The 18,968-nt window shown below is 48.0% G+C and overlaps 1 protein-coding gene across 7 annotated transcripts in view; it reads right to left on the reverse strand.

Annotated features, from left to right (window-relative positions):
- Positions 1-18,968, reverse strand: part of PTPRE (protein tyrosine phosphatase receptor type E) — a 178,942-nt gene that overhangs the window by 88,791 nt on the left and 71,183 nt on the right. For 5 of the 7 annotated variants that reach the window (XR_014077756.1, XM_081573390.1, XM_081573389.1 and 2 more), the window contains exon 2: positions 12,309-12,331. The exons of the other annotated variants lie outside the window; for them this stretch is intronic. The gene's annotated coding sequence lies outside the window, so the exon portion shown is untranslated. The remainder of the gene's footprint in view (positions 1-12,308; positions 12,332-18,968) is intronic. 7 annotated transcript variants of the gene reach the window in all.

Below are 18,968 nucleotides of genomic sequence, written 5' to 3' on the forward strand. Positions count from 1 at the left end.
AAAATGTACCCCTTTCAAAGCAGGAAACTTCAAGGCTTATAGGTGGCTTTGACTGGACAGCCTACTCCTTCCTTCTTAGGAATCCACATGAAATGAACGAAGGGACTGGGAAGAGAACTGCCATTAAAAACCCAAAGGGAGCTGAAATGTGTAGTTCTGGCCTGGTTTGGGGACCAAGGCAGACCCAAAAACGGCTCTCCCCCGAGTTCAGGTAGAATGGGGCCAGAAGTACCAGCAGGCCCACCTGACATCTGCTGCATAGCCACAAAATCAAACAAAACCAGTTTGGCCTCATTTGTGAAAGAAATTTACTGGGACTCTTGCGGGTGTTGTGTGCATGCTCAATCCAGTCTGACTCTTTGCGACCCCATGGACTGTAGTCCATCAGGCTCCTCCATCCATGAAATTCTACCGGCAAGAATACTGGAGTGGGTTGCCATTTCCTCCTCCAGGGGGTCTTCCTGACCCAGGGATTGAACCCTCATCTCCTGTGTCTCCTGCATTAGGAGGCGGATTCTTTACCACTGAGTCACGTTAGTTGCCTTCAATCATTTATTTATATTCCTCTTGCTCCAAAAAGGAGGCAAAGTAGCATAGGGGGTATTAAATCACAATCACTCACTCACATGCCAGCACTCGTGCGCAGGCCCAGCGGGCCAGGGTCCCTGTCCACACAGGGCCTCCATGCTAGAAGGGGAGGGAGTGGATGAATGCAGCTTTTCTGAAGAGTAGTGAGTTGCAGAAAGTCCCCAAGGACTGGAAGTCTCATAGGGAGGGCTGGCAGTCCTAGGGGTGATGGAGGAGACCTTCCCAGAAACTAATGATGAAAGCAGGGAGAACTGTAAAGATCTAGCTAGAAGTATATCATGTTCCCAGAAGGAAAAAAAAAAAAAGTCCTTTATTGCAAAACACCCCCAGGGGAACATTCCAGTGCCCTGATCATCACTGCTCGCACCAGAGCTGGCTTCAGAGTCTGAGAAGAGAGACTCAGAAGGGGCTCAGGGCTTGGGGCTTACCACTGCAGGCCCTGTCCTGAAATATGGAAGAATTTTGTCTCTGAATCTGTGCTTGGCAAAGAGAAGTCCGACGGGACAGCTCTGCACTGTGCCAGGGGCTTGGGAGCCTCGACTCACACCTTCTGCCGCCTTCCCTGGACAGGCTCCTGAGGGTCCTTTTTTGGCCCCGGATACATACACGCCTCCTGCGGAGTTCCAGAGTAGGCGCTGGGCATCCCTGAGGGTCTTTGCAGCCTGAAAGAATCCCCCAGGGAGTGTGGCGTTAAGTGGGAGGTATGAAACCCTCTGGCAGGTCTGCAGAGAAGCCACAGAAGAAAGGAAAAACTCTTTTCCTGCTTTTTGAACAAGCAATCGGGCATCTTGTGTAGCTGACCCTGGATCTGCTAAGTGCCGCCCCAGGCACTGCAGAGAATGCAAAATGCGGTTTTCTTTCTGCTACTTGGTCATCTCCCGAGTCTCCCTCAGACATTCATTCATTTGTTCATTCATCCACGGTACACAGAGGCCTGCCAGGCGCCAGGCCACCACTGGAGATTCGGATTGGAAGATTCTGGGTCCTCCAGAGGGTGACCTGCCCCCACGTGGCCCGGTCAGCCCTGGGGGCAGATCCATTGTTTTCTGTGCCTCTTCAAGGGTCCAGTCAAGCGTTAACTTCCTGTTTTGTGTCCCTCATTACATAAATCATGGGGAAAAGTAGAAAACAGGCATTTTTAAAAATATGCATTTTCTCTAGCTGAAGAGGCAGCTCTATACCATCAGACCATTCTCTGAATTTGGCTTTTCATTCCTCAAGATGAGCATTTCATTCTCTTTAGACCCTGCCCCTGAAGAAAACCCTTTCCTGTGGATTTTTGGAGCGCACCGGCCAGGACTGCTGACACACCACTGATACAGTTCTCCGTCTTACCCACAATCTGGTGGAGAAATCTCAATGAATCATTGTCTCAGTCATCTGTTCACCCTTGGTCAAGCCCACTGGGTTCTGTGATTAGGTGCAATTTCAACTTTTTTTTTTTTCAAATTCCACAGGGATACTGTGATATATACAACAGACACATTTTTATGAGTTACAACCCAGCTGAAGTAGAAGTTATTATTATTTTCTTAACCTCTAAAGTGTGGCTCAAATGGTCAAGAATCTGCCCACAATGCAGGAGAATCGGGTTCAATCCCTGGGTCTGGAAGATCCCCTGGAGAAGAGCACGGCAATCCACTCCTGTATTCTTGCCTGGAGAATCCCATGGACAGGGGAGCCTGGTGGGCTACAGTCCAAGGGGTTGCAAAGAGTCAGGCACAGCTGAGTGACTAACAGGTCCACTCTCAAATTGCGTTTCAGAAAGGGCTCAACCACAACCACAGTCTGATGAAGAATGAAGACTCCCATCTGTTTACAAATGCCCAGACGCGGTGCTTGATATCCTGGCGAGGTTCTGGATTTCCGACATGGTACCTGGATTTCCAGCGTGGGACGGGGGTGTCTGGAGCACACCTGGCTGTCTGACAGCGGTGCAGCTGCTTATGGACGGAGAGCGGGAGGCTCCCGCTCCAGGCCTGCAGTTTGGCCCTCAGGGCATCTGGTTCTTTCTGAGCTTTACCAGGCCTGGGAACGGCCGCCCTGATGAAGATGTGTCTCCTGTGCAGGGAAACAGCTGGGGAGGCCCTGAGCCTGGGCCTAGGATGCTGGTTAGAAACAGATCATCCTCAAAGAAAAGCAACGGCCTCATGCACTTTCCAGCATCCTCACTAGGAACACAGATGACTTTTTGGCTATTCACATTGTACTAGAACTTTTCTAGGATATTCCCTGGTGGCTCAGGGGTAAAGAATCCGCCTGCCAATGCAGGAGCCACAGGTTCGATCCCTGGGTCGGGAAGATCCCCTGGAGAAGGAAATGGCAACCCACTTCAGTATTCTTGCCTAGGAAATCCCATGGACAGAGGAGCCTGGTGGGCTACAGTCCACGGGGTCACCAAAGGCATGACTTAGCGACTAAACAACAGCAAGAGAGCTATTCTGTTGCTTCCGCAGTCTCATCTTGGATGGACAGAATCCTGGAGCCTTGCAGAGGTGGGTGGTTAAGGAGGTGGGCCGCTTGACTAAAGCCACCCAGCTAGCTGGGAGAAACAGCGAGACTCCTGACCCCCTAGGTGGGGCCTTCCTCTGCTCCTTTGCCAGTAGAGTTCTCTGATCGGACCCACTTCACAGGGCTGCCCAGCTGCCCTCCATGGCATGCCCACCTCCCCCTGTTGTTCTTGTCTGATTGGCACCATCTCCCGCTGCCTCCAGACCTTCCTGGTCCCCCATGTGCCATCCTGGTGCTCACCCATCTTCTCAGGCAGCGCCGTGGAGATGGATGCCGGGCGCCCTGGGTGCAGGGAAGGCGCCTGGACTCTTCCCTGGAGGCTCCCTGCTCTCTGCTTAGCCCTGGCAGAAGTGCATCATGGTGAAGACAGTTGGTCTTCACTCCCCATTCATCTCAAGGAGCCGGGCGGAGCTAACTCTGAGTGGAAGCAGTCTGGCAGGGAGACCGCGATGGGAACAGAACAGCTCTGCTCCCAAGACGACCCTGGAGATCCTGTCATTTAAGGTGATGGACACCAGGGGTCACCAGACCCCAGCTGGGCAGACAGAGGCCACTCCGGGGAGGTCATGTGAACCTGCAAGGACACTGACCCCCTTACTAGGCTTTCTGTTTCGGGAAACCTGAAGAGAAGTGAAAGTCGCTCAGTCGTGTCTGACTCTTTGCGACCCCATGGACTGTCACCCGCCAAGCTCCTCTGTCCATGGGATTCCCCAGGCAAGAGAACTGGAGTGGGGTGCCATCCCCTTCTCCAGGAGATCATCCCAACCCAAGGCTTGAACCCAGGTCTTCCGCGTTGTGCGTGGATTTTTCACCATCTGAGTCACCAGGAAAGCCCTACCACATGGCATTGCAAGCGGACTGGATTTGCTGCAACATGGGAAAAAAAAGTTTAAAAAAATTACACAACTTACAAAAACACTGTTACAGAGAGAGATGTTTTTGGCTGTTTGACGAAGCACCGTCCCCTCTGGTGGAGAACGTCACAGTCACAGGATGACGTCACTGCCATTTCGTAAGAGCCAGCGGAGGCTCAGCGCCTCGTCTTAGTGACACTACTGTGTCCCCTTGTCCCAAACCCACATTACTCAGATTCTATCAAAAATAATTTTTAAAAGGAAACATGACTTAATCCTCAGCTGCACAGGAGGAAAACATACAGCCATGGGTAGTGAATCACTCATGAAAGATTAAATAAATCCACCCACGGCGGGAAACAGCACAGCAGAATGTCGGTGCTGGCTTCACGTTGGCAGGAAGCCCAAAGCAGGTCTTGGAAACGATGATGCCTCTGAATCTGATCTCGCTCACATTGTGTGCATTCGAGATCTCCAACTTCATCTCAGTAGCACATGCTTCAAGGCTGGTTTTACTTATTTTTTTGGAGAGCCATCACAAGAGGGGAACAGAGTGGCACTGGTGTTTCCACGGTACCCGACGAGACTGAGCAACTCGCCCTCCTTGTCCATCACTTCTGATGAAAGAGACCCCATCGCAGGCCCCCAGAACCCTTTGCCGGGATGCATTGCAAAACAGTGGAAAAGGGACCCTTGTTTTATTAACTAATCCTTCTGCTTAAGTTCTGAAATTTTCAATGTATGTGAGCAACATCCCAGAAAGAAGATCCCTTTTCCAAAATTGTTTTCCGGGAGCCAAACGCTCCTTAGAGGTTCCCACTTCTCCTGGAGCAGAGTGGGAGAGTTAATACAAGTAAGAGGGCAAGGACGAGAAAGCACCAAAATAGATGCTTGCTTTTCAAAGTGAAGATTATATAAAACATTGACATCACGATGTACAAATTTCATCTTGGAATGGAAGGCGATGGGCCCCGGGTATGGAGGAGACACGGCAGTGGTTACTTGAGGGGCATTTCTGCTGTTAACGCAAAGTCCAGAGAGGAACCACCCTTGAGCACAGACCTTTCTGTCATGAAGGGACCTTTAAAAAAATCCTCACCAGGCTCTCTACTTTTTAGACAAAGAAGTTGTGACTCAGACATGAAGGGACATGTCTAATTCATTCAGCTTTCTCCAGCTAAACTCTATTTCTGTCCACTCCTTGTCTGGCCTACTGGGCAGAACACACATTCAGACTTGCTAAAGAAAGGACTCTAATATAGACCCTACAGGCAGTATTTCCTGAAATCAGAATGAGGATCTACCACTGTGTTTTTTCAAGGCCTGGCACAGTCCTGAGCCTGCAGGAGACACCAGATAAACGCCAGGCGAGTGAATGGACAGGCTATTGGCCACAGAGAAAGGAAGCCTGGCAAGAGTGTTGGAAGAGATTAGAAAACTGGATTCAGTCAGCAGATAACATGTGGGAACATTTCGGAACCCTGGCCAAGATCCACTTAGGCGATCATAAAACTGTTTCCAAATAGAATTATCTACCAGAAAACTGCAGAATCCATGGGATATGCTCTTAGTTAGTAATGAACTCTATTACTTTCATAACAGCAAAATCACATTTTCCATAAAAATGTGATTTTCATTTTCGACAGGTCTGCCCCTCACTTTTGGAGAAGTTGTTGAGAGCTGATTGGTCTCCAGGTTTGAGAGGAGCCTGGGCTCTGTGCAGGGGACACGAGGACCGGTGAGCCCCCTCCCCACTGTTCACTCACTTCCGCACAGCCCCCCACGTCTGCCTCCTCGTCTTTAGGGCAGAAGGGAGAACACACTCCTAGACTGACTCCAGGGGTCGGTGAGGCTCAAGGAGCCAATGAAAGTGAGCTTGCTTTGCAGACCGTCACCTGCCCCATAGGCATGTCAGTTGGCAGTGCCACTTAGCTTTCAGGATAAGGCATTTACGGCATTATCTGGCAAAACAGGAAATAGAGCAAGTCCTGTTTTGGGGAATGATAATTTCCACCAACATGACGTTTAAAAAAAAAATTAACTTCTCAACAGCAACACGGTAGCTTTAAAAATATTTATACATATCTAACACCTGAACACAAAATCAGCACCATTTCTGAGAGCAGATCTATCTTGGGAGAGTTGTCTGAAATCAGTTAAATACCATCAACACGTATTTTTAAAATGTTGTCAGAATGCCATCGGCCCCCGTCACGAAATAACACAAATCTAAGTTCTGGCTTTGGTTTATGTTCATTTCACTTCAAAACACGGAGAAAACCTACTCAGAGAATCCATTGTGTGATACATTTTGGTTCAGCAATTCCACGGGGATCTTTCCTTTTCCAACATTTTAAATAGTTGATAGCAAACTCTGCATCGTAATAAGCAGTTTTTAAAAAAGTCACTTCCAATTTGGTAATTTTGGAAAGAATGCATAGACTCTCACGTTGCCTGCATGTCCCAGTTCACACAGGGATGCCCCACCCCCACCCCTGCCGCCCAGGACGGGACTGCAGCTGGGGGCGAGGCCTCGTGTCCAGTGGGCACTGGTCCACGGTCCTTCCACTGGACTGCAGGACTCCTTCCTGACTCCGCGGCTCAGTGGGTCCGAGAACATTCTCTGTAAGTCACGCCCCCAACGGTTTTATAAATGGCTTATCTTCCTTCCCCCCTGCGTCAACGCCGCTTCTCGCCAGGCAGTGGGCACAGATCTGCAGCTGACTATGCCATCTGTCCCCGCAATATCCGCCACACGGACGGGACAAGCTTGTCCCCAGACGGTCAGCCCCGCCCCGTGAGCCCAGACACCAGCCCCCAGGAGACCTGCTTGCTGCCCGACCACCCGGGCATGGTCCACTTTCTCAGCATGCCACTGGTAACTAAAATGCCACTTCACAAATCTAGTTGCTACGGGAAATGAAAAGGGTGATTTTGACTACAAAAATAGAAAATGTCCGACTTTAAACGGATAGGATTCTGATGTGTCATCCAGGCAGCCCAGGGCCTCGGCGATGGTTGGGGATTGTTTTCCTAAAAAGTGAGCCTCACGTGACTTCCTGTCAGCCCCCAAGCAGACCGTTCTCTGGACCATCCCCACGCACCACTTGGCCCGGCCGTGGCCAAGAATCCTACGGGGCGCGTTAAACAGTTTCCTGAAGCATCGGTTCCAGATTTCCTGCCCAGGGCCGCACAGAGTTAACCAAAGGGCTTGCTAATGTTTCATTTGATGGATGCTTCCTGATAATATTCTTTAACCCAGTTTTTAAATACTTTAGGAATGATTGGGGTGAGCAAACACTTCGCTTGGGTTTTTCCATCAGATGTTACAGAAAAACCCAAACAAAGGTTTTGATCAACCCAAAATATCACATAAATATAAAACACGGCATAATTCCCCGGGGATAAGAAAGGCTCCCCTTCAGCTTCCCTTTACCTCGTGTCCTACGGGGACGATGCTGGGCACCCATCCTGGCCTGAGAGAATCCATGTCTTCCTGCCAGCTGGAAAAGGATTTCTAGAAGAATTCCAGCTCTGAGCTGGGTCTGCTGGGAGCTCAGAGATGAGAAGCACATTTATATAGAAGACCTGTGTTCCTATTTTCCCTAAGCGGAAACTCTGACAGCTCAATATCCCTGCCTTTGCTATATGACAAATGAATACCTAGCAGACGCTTTCAGGAGGCACTTCTCGGAAGAATGTTGAAACTTTCCTGGGGGTGGGAAATGGAAATGGAAATAAGTGAGGGATTAATGCATTTGTCACCATCAGACCCAAAGGCATTGTTCCAACCGGCTGTCAGCTTCTACTCTCAGTCCGCGGGAAAGGAACTGCTTCGTTGTTGGGAGAAACACATTTTGCTTGGACGAGACAGTCCACGCGTGCTAATGAAACCCCCGGGACGTGGGAAATGAAGGAAACAGGAATCGGATCTCTTAGAAAGTTTTCAAATCTCCTGTGCTCTGCACATGATGCTTCTCTCGTCCTCCTATAGACTCGGAAATCGGTACAGGCCACAGAGCACCTGTTCTGCCAGCAGGAATGCAACCTGAGATGGGCGGAAAGCATGCTTGACGTGGCCACCCTGCCCTGGGAGAGCAAGGCCCCTGCCCGTGATTTGAAAACCTTCAGATTCTTCATTCCTTTCCTTTCTACCATGATGGCTGTTTAAACCAACAGCCAGGAAGAAAAAATGACTTGGCAGAGGACAATCACGTGTATTGAAACTGATAAGAGTTGGAAGCACAGACCCTTACAGAGGACAAGGCTAATGAATGAACATTCTAAGTGAATTTTAAAATTAAATTCACCATTACTTAATATTAACACTTCAAGTTTTCTTTTATTCCTGGGATATTTCCATGAACCACAGTGAAATTACCAAACTGCAGTATCATTTAGTGTTATTTACATCTATTTCTGCTTTATTGACTATGCCAAAGCCTTTGACTGTGTGGATCACAATAAACTGTGGAAAATTCTGAAAGAGATGGGAATACCAGACCATCTGGCCTGTCTCTTGAGAAACCTGTATGCAGGTCAGGAAGCAACAGTTAGAACTGGACATGGAACAACAGACTGGTTCCAAATAGGAAAAGGAGTACGTCAAGGCTGTGTATTGTCACCCTGCTTATTTAACTTATATGCAGAGTACATCATGAGAAACACTATGCTGGAAGAAACACAAGCTGGAATCAAGATTGCCAGGAGAAATATCAATAACCTCAGATATGCAGATGACACCACCCTTATGGCAGAAAGTGAAGAACTAAAGAGTCTCTTGATGAAAGCAAAAGAGGAGAGTGAAAAAGTTGGCTTAAGGCTCAACGTTCAGAAAACTAAGATCATAGCATCTGGTCCCATCACTTCATGGCAAATAGATGGGGAAACAGTGGAAACAGTGTCAGACTTAATTTTTTTGGGCTCCAGGATCACTGCTGATGGTGATTGCAGCCATGAAATTAAAAGATGCTTACTCCTTGGAAGGAAGGTTATGGCCAACCTAGATAGCATATTTAAAAGCAGAGACATTACTCTGCCAACAAAAGTCCGTCTAGTCAAGGCTATGGTTTTTCCAGTGGTCATGTATGGATGTGAGAGTTTGATGATGAAGAAAGCTGAGCACCAAAGAATTGATGCTTTTGAACTGTGGTGTTGGAGAAGACTCTTGAGAGTCCCTTGGACTGCAAGGAGACCCAATCAATCCATCCTAAAAGAGATCAATCCTGGATGTTCATTGGAAGGTCTGATGTTGAAGCTGAAACTCCAATACTTTGGCCACCTCATGCGAAGAGTTGACTCATTGGAAAAGACCCTAATGCTGGGTAGGATTGGGGGCGGGAGGAGAAGGGGACGACAGAGGATGAGATGGTTGGATGGCATCACCGACTCGATGGACATGGGTTTGGGTGGACTCCGGGAGTTGGTGATGGACAGAGGGGCCTGGCGTGCTGCAATTCATGGGGTCGCAAAGAGTCGGACACAACTGAGCAACTGAACTGAACTGAACTGGTGGATACTGTTTGGTATAATAATGTATTTAATAAGACCTCAAAGAGCCTGGAGAAAATATTTAAACCTTAATGTGTATCTTCCATATATTCTTATTTCTGAAATTTCCCTAATTTTTAAAAACACTAAGCAACTGAGATCTTCAGAGTTACAAGTATTCCCCCGTTGAGGAAACTTTGGTCATTTTTGATCGATATGAACTACAGTATTATTTCCCAAATCTATTTTTGAATATTGAAAAAAGAAGAAAATATGAGAACGGGTGGTTGTACTAAAAAGACTCCTCTTAATCCAGTTTAAAATTGACCTTTTTTTTTTTTTAAAGAGTCAAATATTAAGCCAGTGTCTTTTTCTAAATGAAAAATCATGTTATTGCTAGACAAGGAGATGATTTTCGCTATCCATTATAGTACAGCAAATATATCACTACCCTGTTCAATTATTTTTTTAATAATTTTGTTTTCTTATTGGTTTTGGCTGTGCTGGGTTTTCGTGGCTGAGCGCGGGCTTTCTCTAGCTGCAGGGCATGAGCTTCTCCTTGGGGCAGCTTCTCTTGCTGCAGAACATGGGCTCCAGGGCACGGGCTCAGCAGTTGTGGTGCACAGGCTTGGTTGCTCCTTGGCGAGTGGGATCTTCCCAGACCAGGGATCAAACCCATGTCTCCTGCGCTGGCAGGTGGATTCTTTACCACTGAGCCACCAGGAACAAAAACAATTTTATTAAACACTTATTCTTGGGGTCATTTCACTTAAAGTCACAAGAATCCTGGGAACTGCTGACAGATAAGAAAGAGCTTGGCAAGTTCACTCCTCTGGGGCCACTAGCCTGAATGTGGAAGGTGGCCTGGGACGGCCTCCAACCCAGGTGACCTGTTTATTTAGCTCTAAATGACTCAAAAAGCAAGTGTCCAACCTCACAAATTAGAAATAAATTCCTTTCTATTAGTTGAAACCCTGAAGCTCTGGAATAGATCTCAACAATTTAGCAATGAATTTGCCATAGGCTAAGAGACCTATGATTCCAAACACAGCAATAAGGTAGCTGTGGTAGGTAGGCAAGTTCATGCTTCCAACAGACTTCCCTCACACTGAAGAGGAAGAGTCTGAAAATCAGAAGCACTCTAAGGACTCACGGTACCCTAAGCACAACTTTACCTTCCTGCTGAAAAGGAGGCCGAGGCTGGGACAAGGTGCAGGAGATGCTGCCCGAAGCTCTGGCTGCCAAGCGCCCCTGGAGGAGGACGAGGTCAGAAGTCGGACTCCCACACAGACACTCAGCAGCTTTCAGGGTAGGAACTTCCAAATCTGCAGCTGGTTTGAGACAGCGGGGGCTGGGGCCCCCTGGAAGCACAAGTCATGGGCTCACTCCACTGAGAGGCAGGCTGACCCAGGCACGGCCAGGCAGCAGGTCGACTAGCTGAAAGGGCAGGAAACCCTCGAGTGAGCGGATGTGACATCGAATGTGAAGGGGCTGGTGCTGAGCCAAGAGCCAAGGGAGGCAAAGGTTGGCCACTTCTAATACATCGTAATCCGGGCCTAGTTTCAGAAGGAGATGAATCTGGGGGCCCGCCCTCCAGTATTTCATTGCAGCATGGTCAGGACCTGCAGCTTTTCATTGGCAGCAGGTTTAACATCCTTGCCAACCCATTTGAATGAACAGTACCTCTAACTTGGGATCCTAAGACAAGAAGGGATGGCAAACTTCCTATAATTGAGTCTCCATCCCATTAATATTGTTCCAGTAATGACCCTGCTCTTTGATTTCCACCATGGACATTTGCCCGAGGAAAGTGTGGCACTCAGAACCATCAACATCCAATAATTACAGGATAAAGAACATGGACAACGGAATGAGTTGAGTAAGTAGGAAATGGAAGTTTTCCTCTTCTTTGTCTTGATAAATCATTGACTATATTTAGCATTTTTCGAGATAAGGAGAAACAGTCCATACGACCAGAATATCCTTGATCATACCAGGAATAACCATAAGCATGGATGCCCAGATGAAAGGCACAGCCTTGAAAAAAGGGGCCAAAGAATTGACCCATCGGCTTTAGACTAATTCTGAACAGAGTCAAGGTTTTTCAAACAAGGTGATACATCTGAGAAAGGCAACTGCCCAGCGTCCCACATCCCGGTTCACTCACGAAAGGCACGCACACAGGAGGGCAGAACAAATGTTACCTGCCCACAGGCTGCAGCCCCTTCAAAAGCTCTTAAATGGTCTTCCCTCAATTTCTTTGGGAAACTTGACCGCATTAAGTTAATTAGGTGAACATATATAAGGTGGATGGTATCTCTTTTCCTAAGTACCAGGACCTGGAGGCCGTAGAATATTGCCTCAAAAGGCAAAAACTGAAGAAATGCCAACACTGTTTGTTTTTTTTTTAACTAAAAGTGCAATCTGGAAAAGCTCCTTTTCAGCAGTTTTCCCCACAGCAGATCAATTTAAGAAGCAATTACCATCAAAGCAATTATGTACCCTGTGCTCCCAATAGTCCCCGAATGTGTGCCACTGAGATAAGACAAGGCCCTTTTCAGTGAGGACAAGCCAGTGAGGGAAAGCGTGTGGACACTGTGTTCTCAGCAATGCATTTCAGGGTTCTGAGCTGCTGAGCCAGATTCAAAACACAAAAAAAAAAACAAACAAAAAAAATTGTATAACCAAAAGTGTGATATGGGCCTGCTCAAGCCAGTTAAGGCACAAAATTCAAATATAACGTGCTGACCACATGGCCTTCTTTCTCTAGAAGATAATGCTTCTCTAACAATGAAAGCTAACACATTTTTTTTTTCACTAGTTAACTACACACCAGAGATAATTTTTGAAAAGTTTTGTACTCACCAAGGGAAAACAAGGGCTATAGTCTGAAAAAGAAAGAGAAAAAAAGAGAGGGTCAGTTTTCCGGTTAAAAAAAGTGTTCTTTTTTGCCACTGCTTCCTCTACTGCACTAGCGGAACGTGCTCATTTTCCCCTCATGATTTGGGACCTTCAGGAGACCCAGGTTCAATTCCTGGGTCAGGAAGATCCCCTGGAGAAAGGGATGGCTACCCAGTCCAGTATTCTGGCCTGGAGAATCCCATGGACAGAGGAGCCTGGCGGGCTACAGAGCACCGTGTCGCAAAGAGTCAGACACGACTGATGAACACACACACACACACACACCGACACCTTTTAATCCCAATAACAGTAACACCTTTTCCCCACAAATATCGGCTTTCAAAGCATCCTCCCCGAGCGCTCCTGTAGTCTCTGTTGTTCCCTGGCGGTTGACCATGGGGTGGGGGGTACCCTGGGTCTGAAGTGTTGGCCTCTGGCCCCCAAGGGCTCCATCTGTCAGGGTCTCCCTCTGTGACTAACAGTGTCCCTCCCCCCGAGCTGCCCCATCAGCCCATCTCTCCACAGACAGCCTCTTCAAACCCGCAGAGGCCACCTCCCTTCACCCCAGTTGTCCAGCCCAGTCAGTATCCAGCTTACTCACCATTCATCCAGCTCTCACGCTCTTTTGGTATTCAGTAACTCTACTGAGATATCATTTACATCCCATGAAGTCCACCCGATTAAAATATACAATTCAGCAGCATTTAGCACAACCACAGGCTTCCCAGGTGGCACAGTGGTGAATAATCCACCTGCCAATGCAGGAGACGCAGAAGATGTGGGTTTGATCCCTGGGTGGGGAAGATCCCCTGGAGGAGAAAACGGCAACCCACTCCAGTATTCTTGCCTAAAGAATCCCATGGACAGAGGAGACTGGCAAACTACCGTCCACGGGGTTGCAAAGAGCTGGACATGACTGAGCAACTGAGCAGGCACACAACACCAGAAAAGTCCCAGTAAATGCCCGCATGCACCCACGCAACCCAGCCACAGTTTCACCACCATCCTCACCATCTACTTGGAGCACACCTCATCATCCCAAAGGAAATCCCCTGCCCATTAGCACCTAATTCCCCCAGCCCACCCTCTCCCCACCCATTGGCCCCAGGTAACCACTAATCTATTTTCTGATATGGATTTGCTGAATCTGGAAAATTCATACAAACGGGGTCCAACAGCGACTGGCTGCTTTCATGAAGTACGCTTTTGAGGTTCATCGATGCCATGGCCTGTACTAGCTCTGACTCCTTTCTATGCATGGATACTGTTATTTAACTTATATGCAGAGTACATCACGAGAAACGCTGGGCTGGAAGAAACACAAGCTGGAATCAAGATTGCCGGGAGAAATATCAATAACCTCAGATATGCGGATGACACCACCCTTATGGCAGAAAGTGAAGAAGAACTAAAGAGCCTCTTGATGAAGGTGAAAGAGGAGAGTGAAAAAGTTGGCTTAAAACTCAACATTCAGAAAACTAAGATCATGGCATCTGGTCCCATCACTTCATGGGAAATAGATGGGGAAACAGTGGAAACAGTGTCAGACTTTATTTTGGGGGGCTCCAGGATCACTGCTGATGGTGATTGCAGCCATGAAATTAAAAGACGCTTACTCCTTGGAAGGAAGGTTATGGCCAACCTAAATAGCATATTTAAAAGCAGAGACATTACTCTGCCAACAAAAGTCCGTCTAGTCAAGGCTATGGTTTTTCCAGTGGTCATGTATGGATGTGAGAGTTGGATGGTGAAGAAAGCTGAGCGCCGAAGAATTGATGCTTTTGAACTGTGGTGTTAGAGAAGACTCTTGAGAGTCCCTTGGACTGCAAGGAGATCCAATCAATCCATCCTAAAGGAGATCAATCCTGGATGTTCATTGGAAGGGCTGATGTTGAAGCTGAAACTCCAATACTTTGGCCACCTCATGCGAAGGGTTGACTCATTGGAAGAGAACCTAATGCTCGGTAGGATTGGGGGCGGGAGGAGAAGGGGACGACAGAGGATGAGATGGATGGATGGCATCACCGACTCGATGGACATGGGTTTGGGTGGACTCCGGGAGTTGGTGATGGACAGACGGGCCTGGCATGCTGCAGTTCATGGGGTCACGAAGAGTCGGACACGACTGAGCGACTGAACTGAACTGAACTGAACTGTTCCATTATGTGGATGGACCACCTTCTGTTCATCCATTCTGCTCAGCCGAACAACATGACCATGTTCTAGGATCTTGTGTGAGTGGCCAGTAAGGCAGCCTCATGCCAGGGCTGCTGCTGCTAAGTCACTTCAGTTGTGTCCGACTCTGTGTGACCCCATAGACAGCAGCCCACCAGTCTCTGCCGTCCCTGGGATTCTCCAGGCAAGAACACTGGAGTGGGTTTCCATTTCCTTCTCCAGTGCATGAAAGGGAAAAGTGAAAGTGAAATCGCTCAGTCGTGTCCGACTCTTAGCGACCCCATGGACTATAGCCTACCAGGCTCCTCCGTCCGTGGGATTTTCCATGCAAGAGTACTGGAGTGGGGTGCCATCACCTTCTCTGCATGCCAGGACTGGGAGCCTTTATCTCCCAATGGCTGGAGACCTCACCCTGTTGTCATCACCTTTCTGTCCTGATGGATGGTGGAATCATACTTTGATGTCACTACTTTTTAACAGCAAATGCAGTATGTGGCGTTTTTCACCAAAATAGACTACTTATCTTAGTCATGGCCAGGCTAGATATGTTAAACCAATTACATTGAAAACAAATTGTTGCACTAATTGAAAAGTTGACCTGGGAAGTAGGTTTGAAGCCAAAGCAGCAGAAGAAATCATTCTAATATTGAGGAATCTTGCATCTGTGTAAGTGTATGTGTGTGTGTGCTTAGTTGCTCAGTTGAGTCCGACTCTTCTGTGACCCCAAGGACTGTAGCCCATCAGGCCCCTCTGTTCATGGAATTTTCCTGGCAAGAATACTGAAGTGGTCTGGGATTGCCATTTCCTACTCCAGGGGATCTCTGGCCCAAGGATCGAACCTGCGTCTCTTGCATCTCCTGCATTGGCAGGCAGATTCTTCACCACTGCACCACCTGGGAAGCCCAATCTTGCATCTACTTATTCATAATGATGGAAGACTGAACGCTCCCCCCTAATACTGAGACAAAGGCAAGGGTGTCTACTCTCTCACTCACATTTAATATTGTCTCGGAAGTCTCAATCAATGTGATAAGGCAAGAAAAAAAATACATAGAAATTGGAAAGGAAAAAGAGGACTTTATGCTCAGATGACAAGATCATGCACATAGAAAACTCTACAAATCTACAAAGAAGCAATGGAGACCCAATCTGTTGTGTAGCCAATCTGTTGTGTAACCCAATCTGCTTAAAGTCACAGGGTTCCCAAAGTGCAAAGGAGCCCAGAATCACACAAAGTACACCAGGGGGAAGACAAGTGGGCACTGAGTGCTGGGTGAGAGGGAATCACTGGGGGTACAGAAACGACTTTTTTATAGAAATGCCTTATTACAAGAGTCCACTTCTTCCAATCCCACAAAAGGGCTTGGGAAGATGCTAGAAAGAGTGACTTCTGGTCTTTGTCTGGGGCCAAGTATGGGGAGAGGCCAGGGGTCCCAGGTACCCTTAATATCAGAAGGATTCGTAGAAATGCTCAAAACTCTCTTCCAATACAACGCTGAATCATCTTAACGTAAAACAAAACCCCAAGATGTGCAGAAGCAGGGCTGCAGCCTTGAATCAAACTGAACAACCACAAGACCAAAAAACCAGTGGGACGTAGAAGCAGGTGGGCATGGTGGCAACGGATGGTTAAGTAAATGAGAAAGTACAAAGGACTACATCCTAAACGAGCACAATTATTATCATTTTGAGTTAAACTTTGAAGCGATTTTTTTTAAACAAAGCAAAAATACATGAAACAGTGGGCTCTACAGAGAGATCACACATTACGTTGGCTCGGGGCTCACACATGCTCACTTGAAACCACAACTACCAGCTTCTCTGAAAGACAGAATTAGAGCAAAACCCCAGCAACCAGAATATCCTCTGAAGTCAGCTTTCATCACACAAATACTTCCTTTAGCCCAAGATCCTTGTGCAGATGGCTACTGTCACAGTGGGCTAAGATCTGAAAAGGTGAAATAAGCACGTTTTAAAGTGAGGGTAGGGGAAGCTGGCCCCATGGACAAATCCACTCTTCTCGGAAGGGGGCTGTCCCTGGGGGAGCTTACACGGCAGTGCCAAGGCTGGATGGGCTCCTGGTCCTCCCGGAACAGCACTGTCCTCCAAAACAGGAAAGGAGAGAAGCTGCTGCTGTCCATCAAGTGCCTTGGTGCCTGCTTGTGGTGTCTCAACCAGAGCCAACAGCCAATTGCAAGAGGCAAGAGGAGTCCCATTTTAAGGATGAGAAGACTGAGGCCTGGTGAGCTCTCTGACCTGTGTCACCCAGAACAAGGAAGCAGGGATGCTGACCCAGAGATGCTGGGACCACTCTTGGCTGGCCGCCCAGGGGAAGGCAGCCTACGCCGTGGCTTCCTCTGGTTTGCTTGTGCTTCCCTTTCTCACCTCCATCCCCCCAGGGGAGTCGTCACTTCTCCAGGGCCATCTTTCTTTTCTTTACATTCCTAGTGACTGGGGTGCTGCCTGCCAGGAGGAGGGCCCACAGAAGACGTTTTGTCCAGGGTGACATGGATCCTGGAGAATTCCTTAAAGCCTCTTCTAACTCTAGAAGGAGCTCCACTGCGGTCTAAGGGCCGGAAAGATCTAGAAACGCCCAGGCTGACCACACACTTCCTGTGGGGAAAAACAGTTCTATGGGAGAGGCTTGGCTCACAGAAGCCTGGGCTTCTGACCACAGATGTGTGGAAGTCTGTGCCCAGGATGGACAGGGCCAGCCACCCGGCTTCAGAGAGTGGAGGCTGGGGGATGGGGCCAGCTAGAAGCCTGGGAAAGCGGCTGCGCTGAGCGAGGCTGTGGAACAGGGGAAGTCCACCAAGGCAGGCGGGGAGGGCAGCCAAGGTCAGGCGGGCGGGCACTCCTCCGGGAAGTGACCCGGCCACAGGGCTGGTCCTGATCGCTCACAAGATATGGAAAGACCCAGTGACGTCACTGTGCATCCAGACCTCGCTCAGAAGAAAAGAAAGCGGCACCATGCAGAATCAATCCATCGGGACTGCTCTGTTTAAGGCAAACATTAAGATTATTCTGACTTGTCAAGCTCTGAGCTGGGCAGCCTTTCCAAGCTCAGATAGAAGTGAAAGGTCCTTTCCCTGGGCCTGAAGCATCATAAACACGCCAGTGGTTAGACTGTATGTTGCCGAGGGTGTATCGACAAGTTTTTCTTTTAAATCGGTGGTATTGACAAGTTTTTCTTTTAAATCGGCGGTGGAATTTTTTAAAAATTTTGGATGCACATTTGCATTTTATTTTTAAATATGTATATATGTATTTCTACATGTACAGGGTATCTAAAATGTGAACTTTTAATGATGGGTTAAAATTTTATAAAACAAGGGCACACAAATAAAAATCTAACACGTGCGATTAGATACCATAAACTCTGGCCTTGAGGTCACCTTCCAGGAATGATCAGCCCCTAGAGTGAAGTGCCTCCATCCGGGCATTCTCTTGGGCTCTGTGTCCCCCAGAACACCACCTTGTCCTGAAGTGTTGCTCACAGCCCTTGGAAGAGCACCAAATGTCGTTCGCTCTCAGTCATGGTGACACTCCAGCACTATGACCAGGACTATTCATGTGGATGGGGTCCCCCAGGAAGATCCCTACACCTGGGAAAGCAACTAAGACCCCATCGCATGCACTAAGGGCAGTGGAAATGGAGGAAACCTCCCCCAAATGACCCATCGCTGCTTCAGCATCATGTCCAGGACAGAGTTCACCCTGCTTCCTGGTGCTGATTCAAAGGATGGGAGAGTACAGAGATGCCTCTGAATCATCCGCCTCAGATCCTCGCTGACCTCGTAACTCTGCCAAGTCTCACAGCTTCCTTGTTTACCTTCCCGGCATCATCAAAGCTGTGAGTTTCTGTACTTCTAATGCACGAAAGGAAGGCTGGAAGTTGCTGCTGAACAGGGGAGGTAACCTCCCTGAACGATGAGCAGTTTGGTAGAATCTTCTTCTGCCCACCCTGCAAAAGGGGGAGAAGGGTCCCTAAACCGACATTGCCAAGGCTGAAAAAATTCCATTTTATCAAGCACCTGTTCTGTCAGTCTATGGCAGACAAGCTGGCCTTCTAAATATTTGGCAACTTTTAACAATTATCCATGGGCAGCTGCTCAGAAGAAGATCCATGCCTGCTTTCCAAGAGTGTTTTCTGAGGCACAATCCCCTGCCCCCCAAATGCACATATCTCTAATTGTCCCACAGTTGGGGGTCCCCTCTTTGGATGAGGAAACTACGCAAATTAGTAAGCCCAAGACTCCACTTTCGGAAGTACAAACAGCTCCCGGTCTCCACTCTTTCACGTCTGTCTAGGCCATGATCAAAGAGATGTTTTTCTTGGTCTAATGAACGTTCAGCGAAGCTCAGAGAAAATGATTTCTCTCTAATATTTAAATAGTGAATCAATGCTTGTAGGTGTTATTTCTTGAAGAGTCAGTCTGAAACGCCCTC

The sequence above is a fragment of the Giraffa tippelskirchi genome, chromosome 2 (assembly GCF_054371585.1).
Source record: "Giraffa tippelskirchi isolate mGirTip1 chromosome 2, T2T-mGirTip1v1.2.pri, whole genome shotgun sequence".
NCBI lineage: Eukaryota > Metazoa > Chordata > Mammalia > Artiodactyla > Giraffidae > Giraffa > Giraffa tippelskirchi.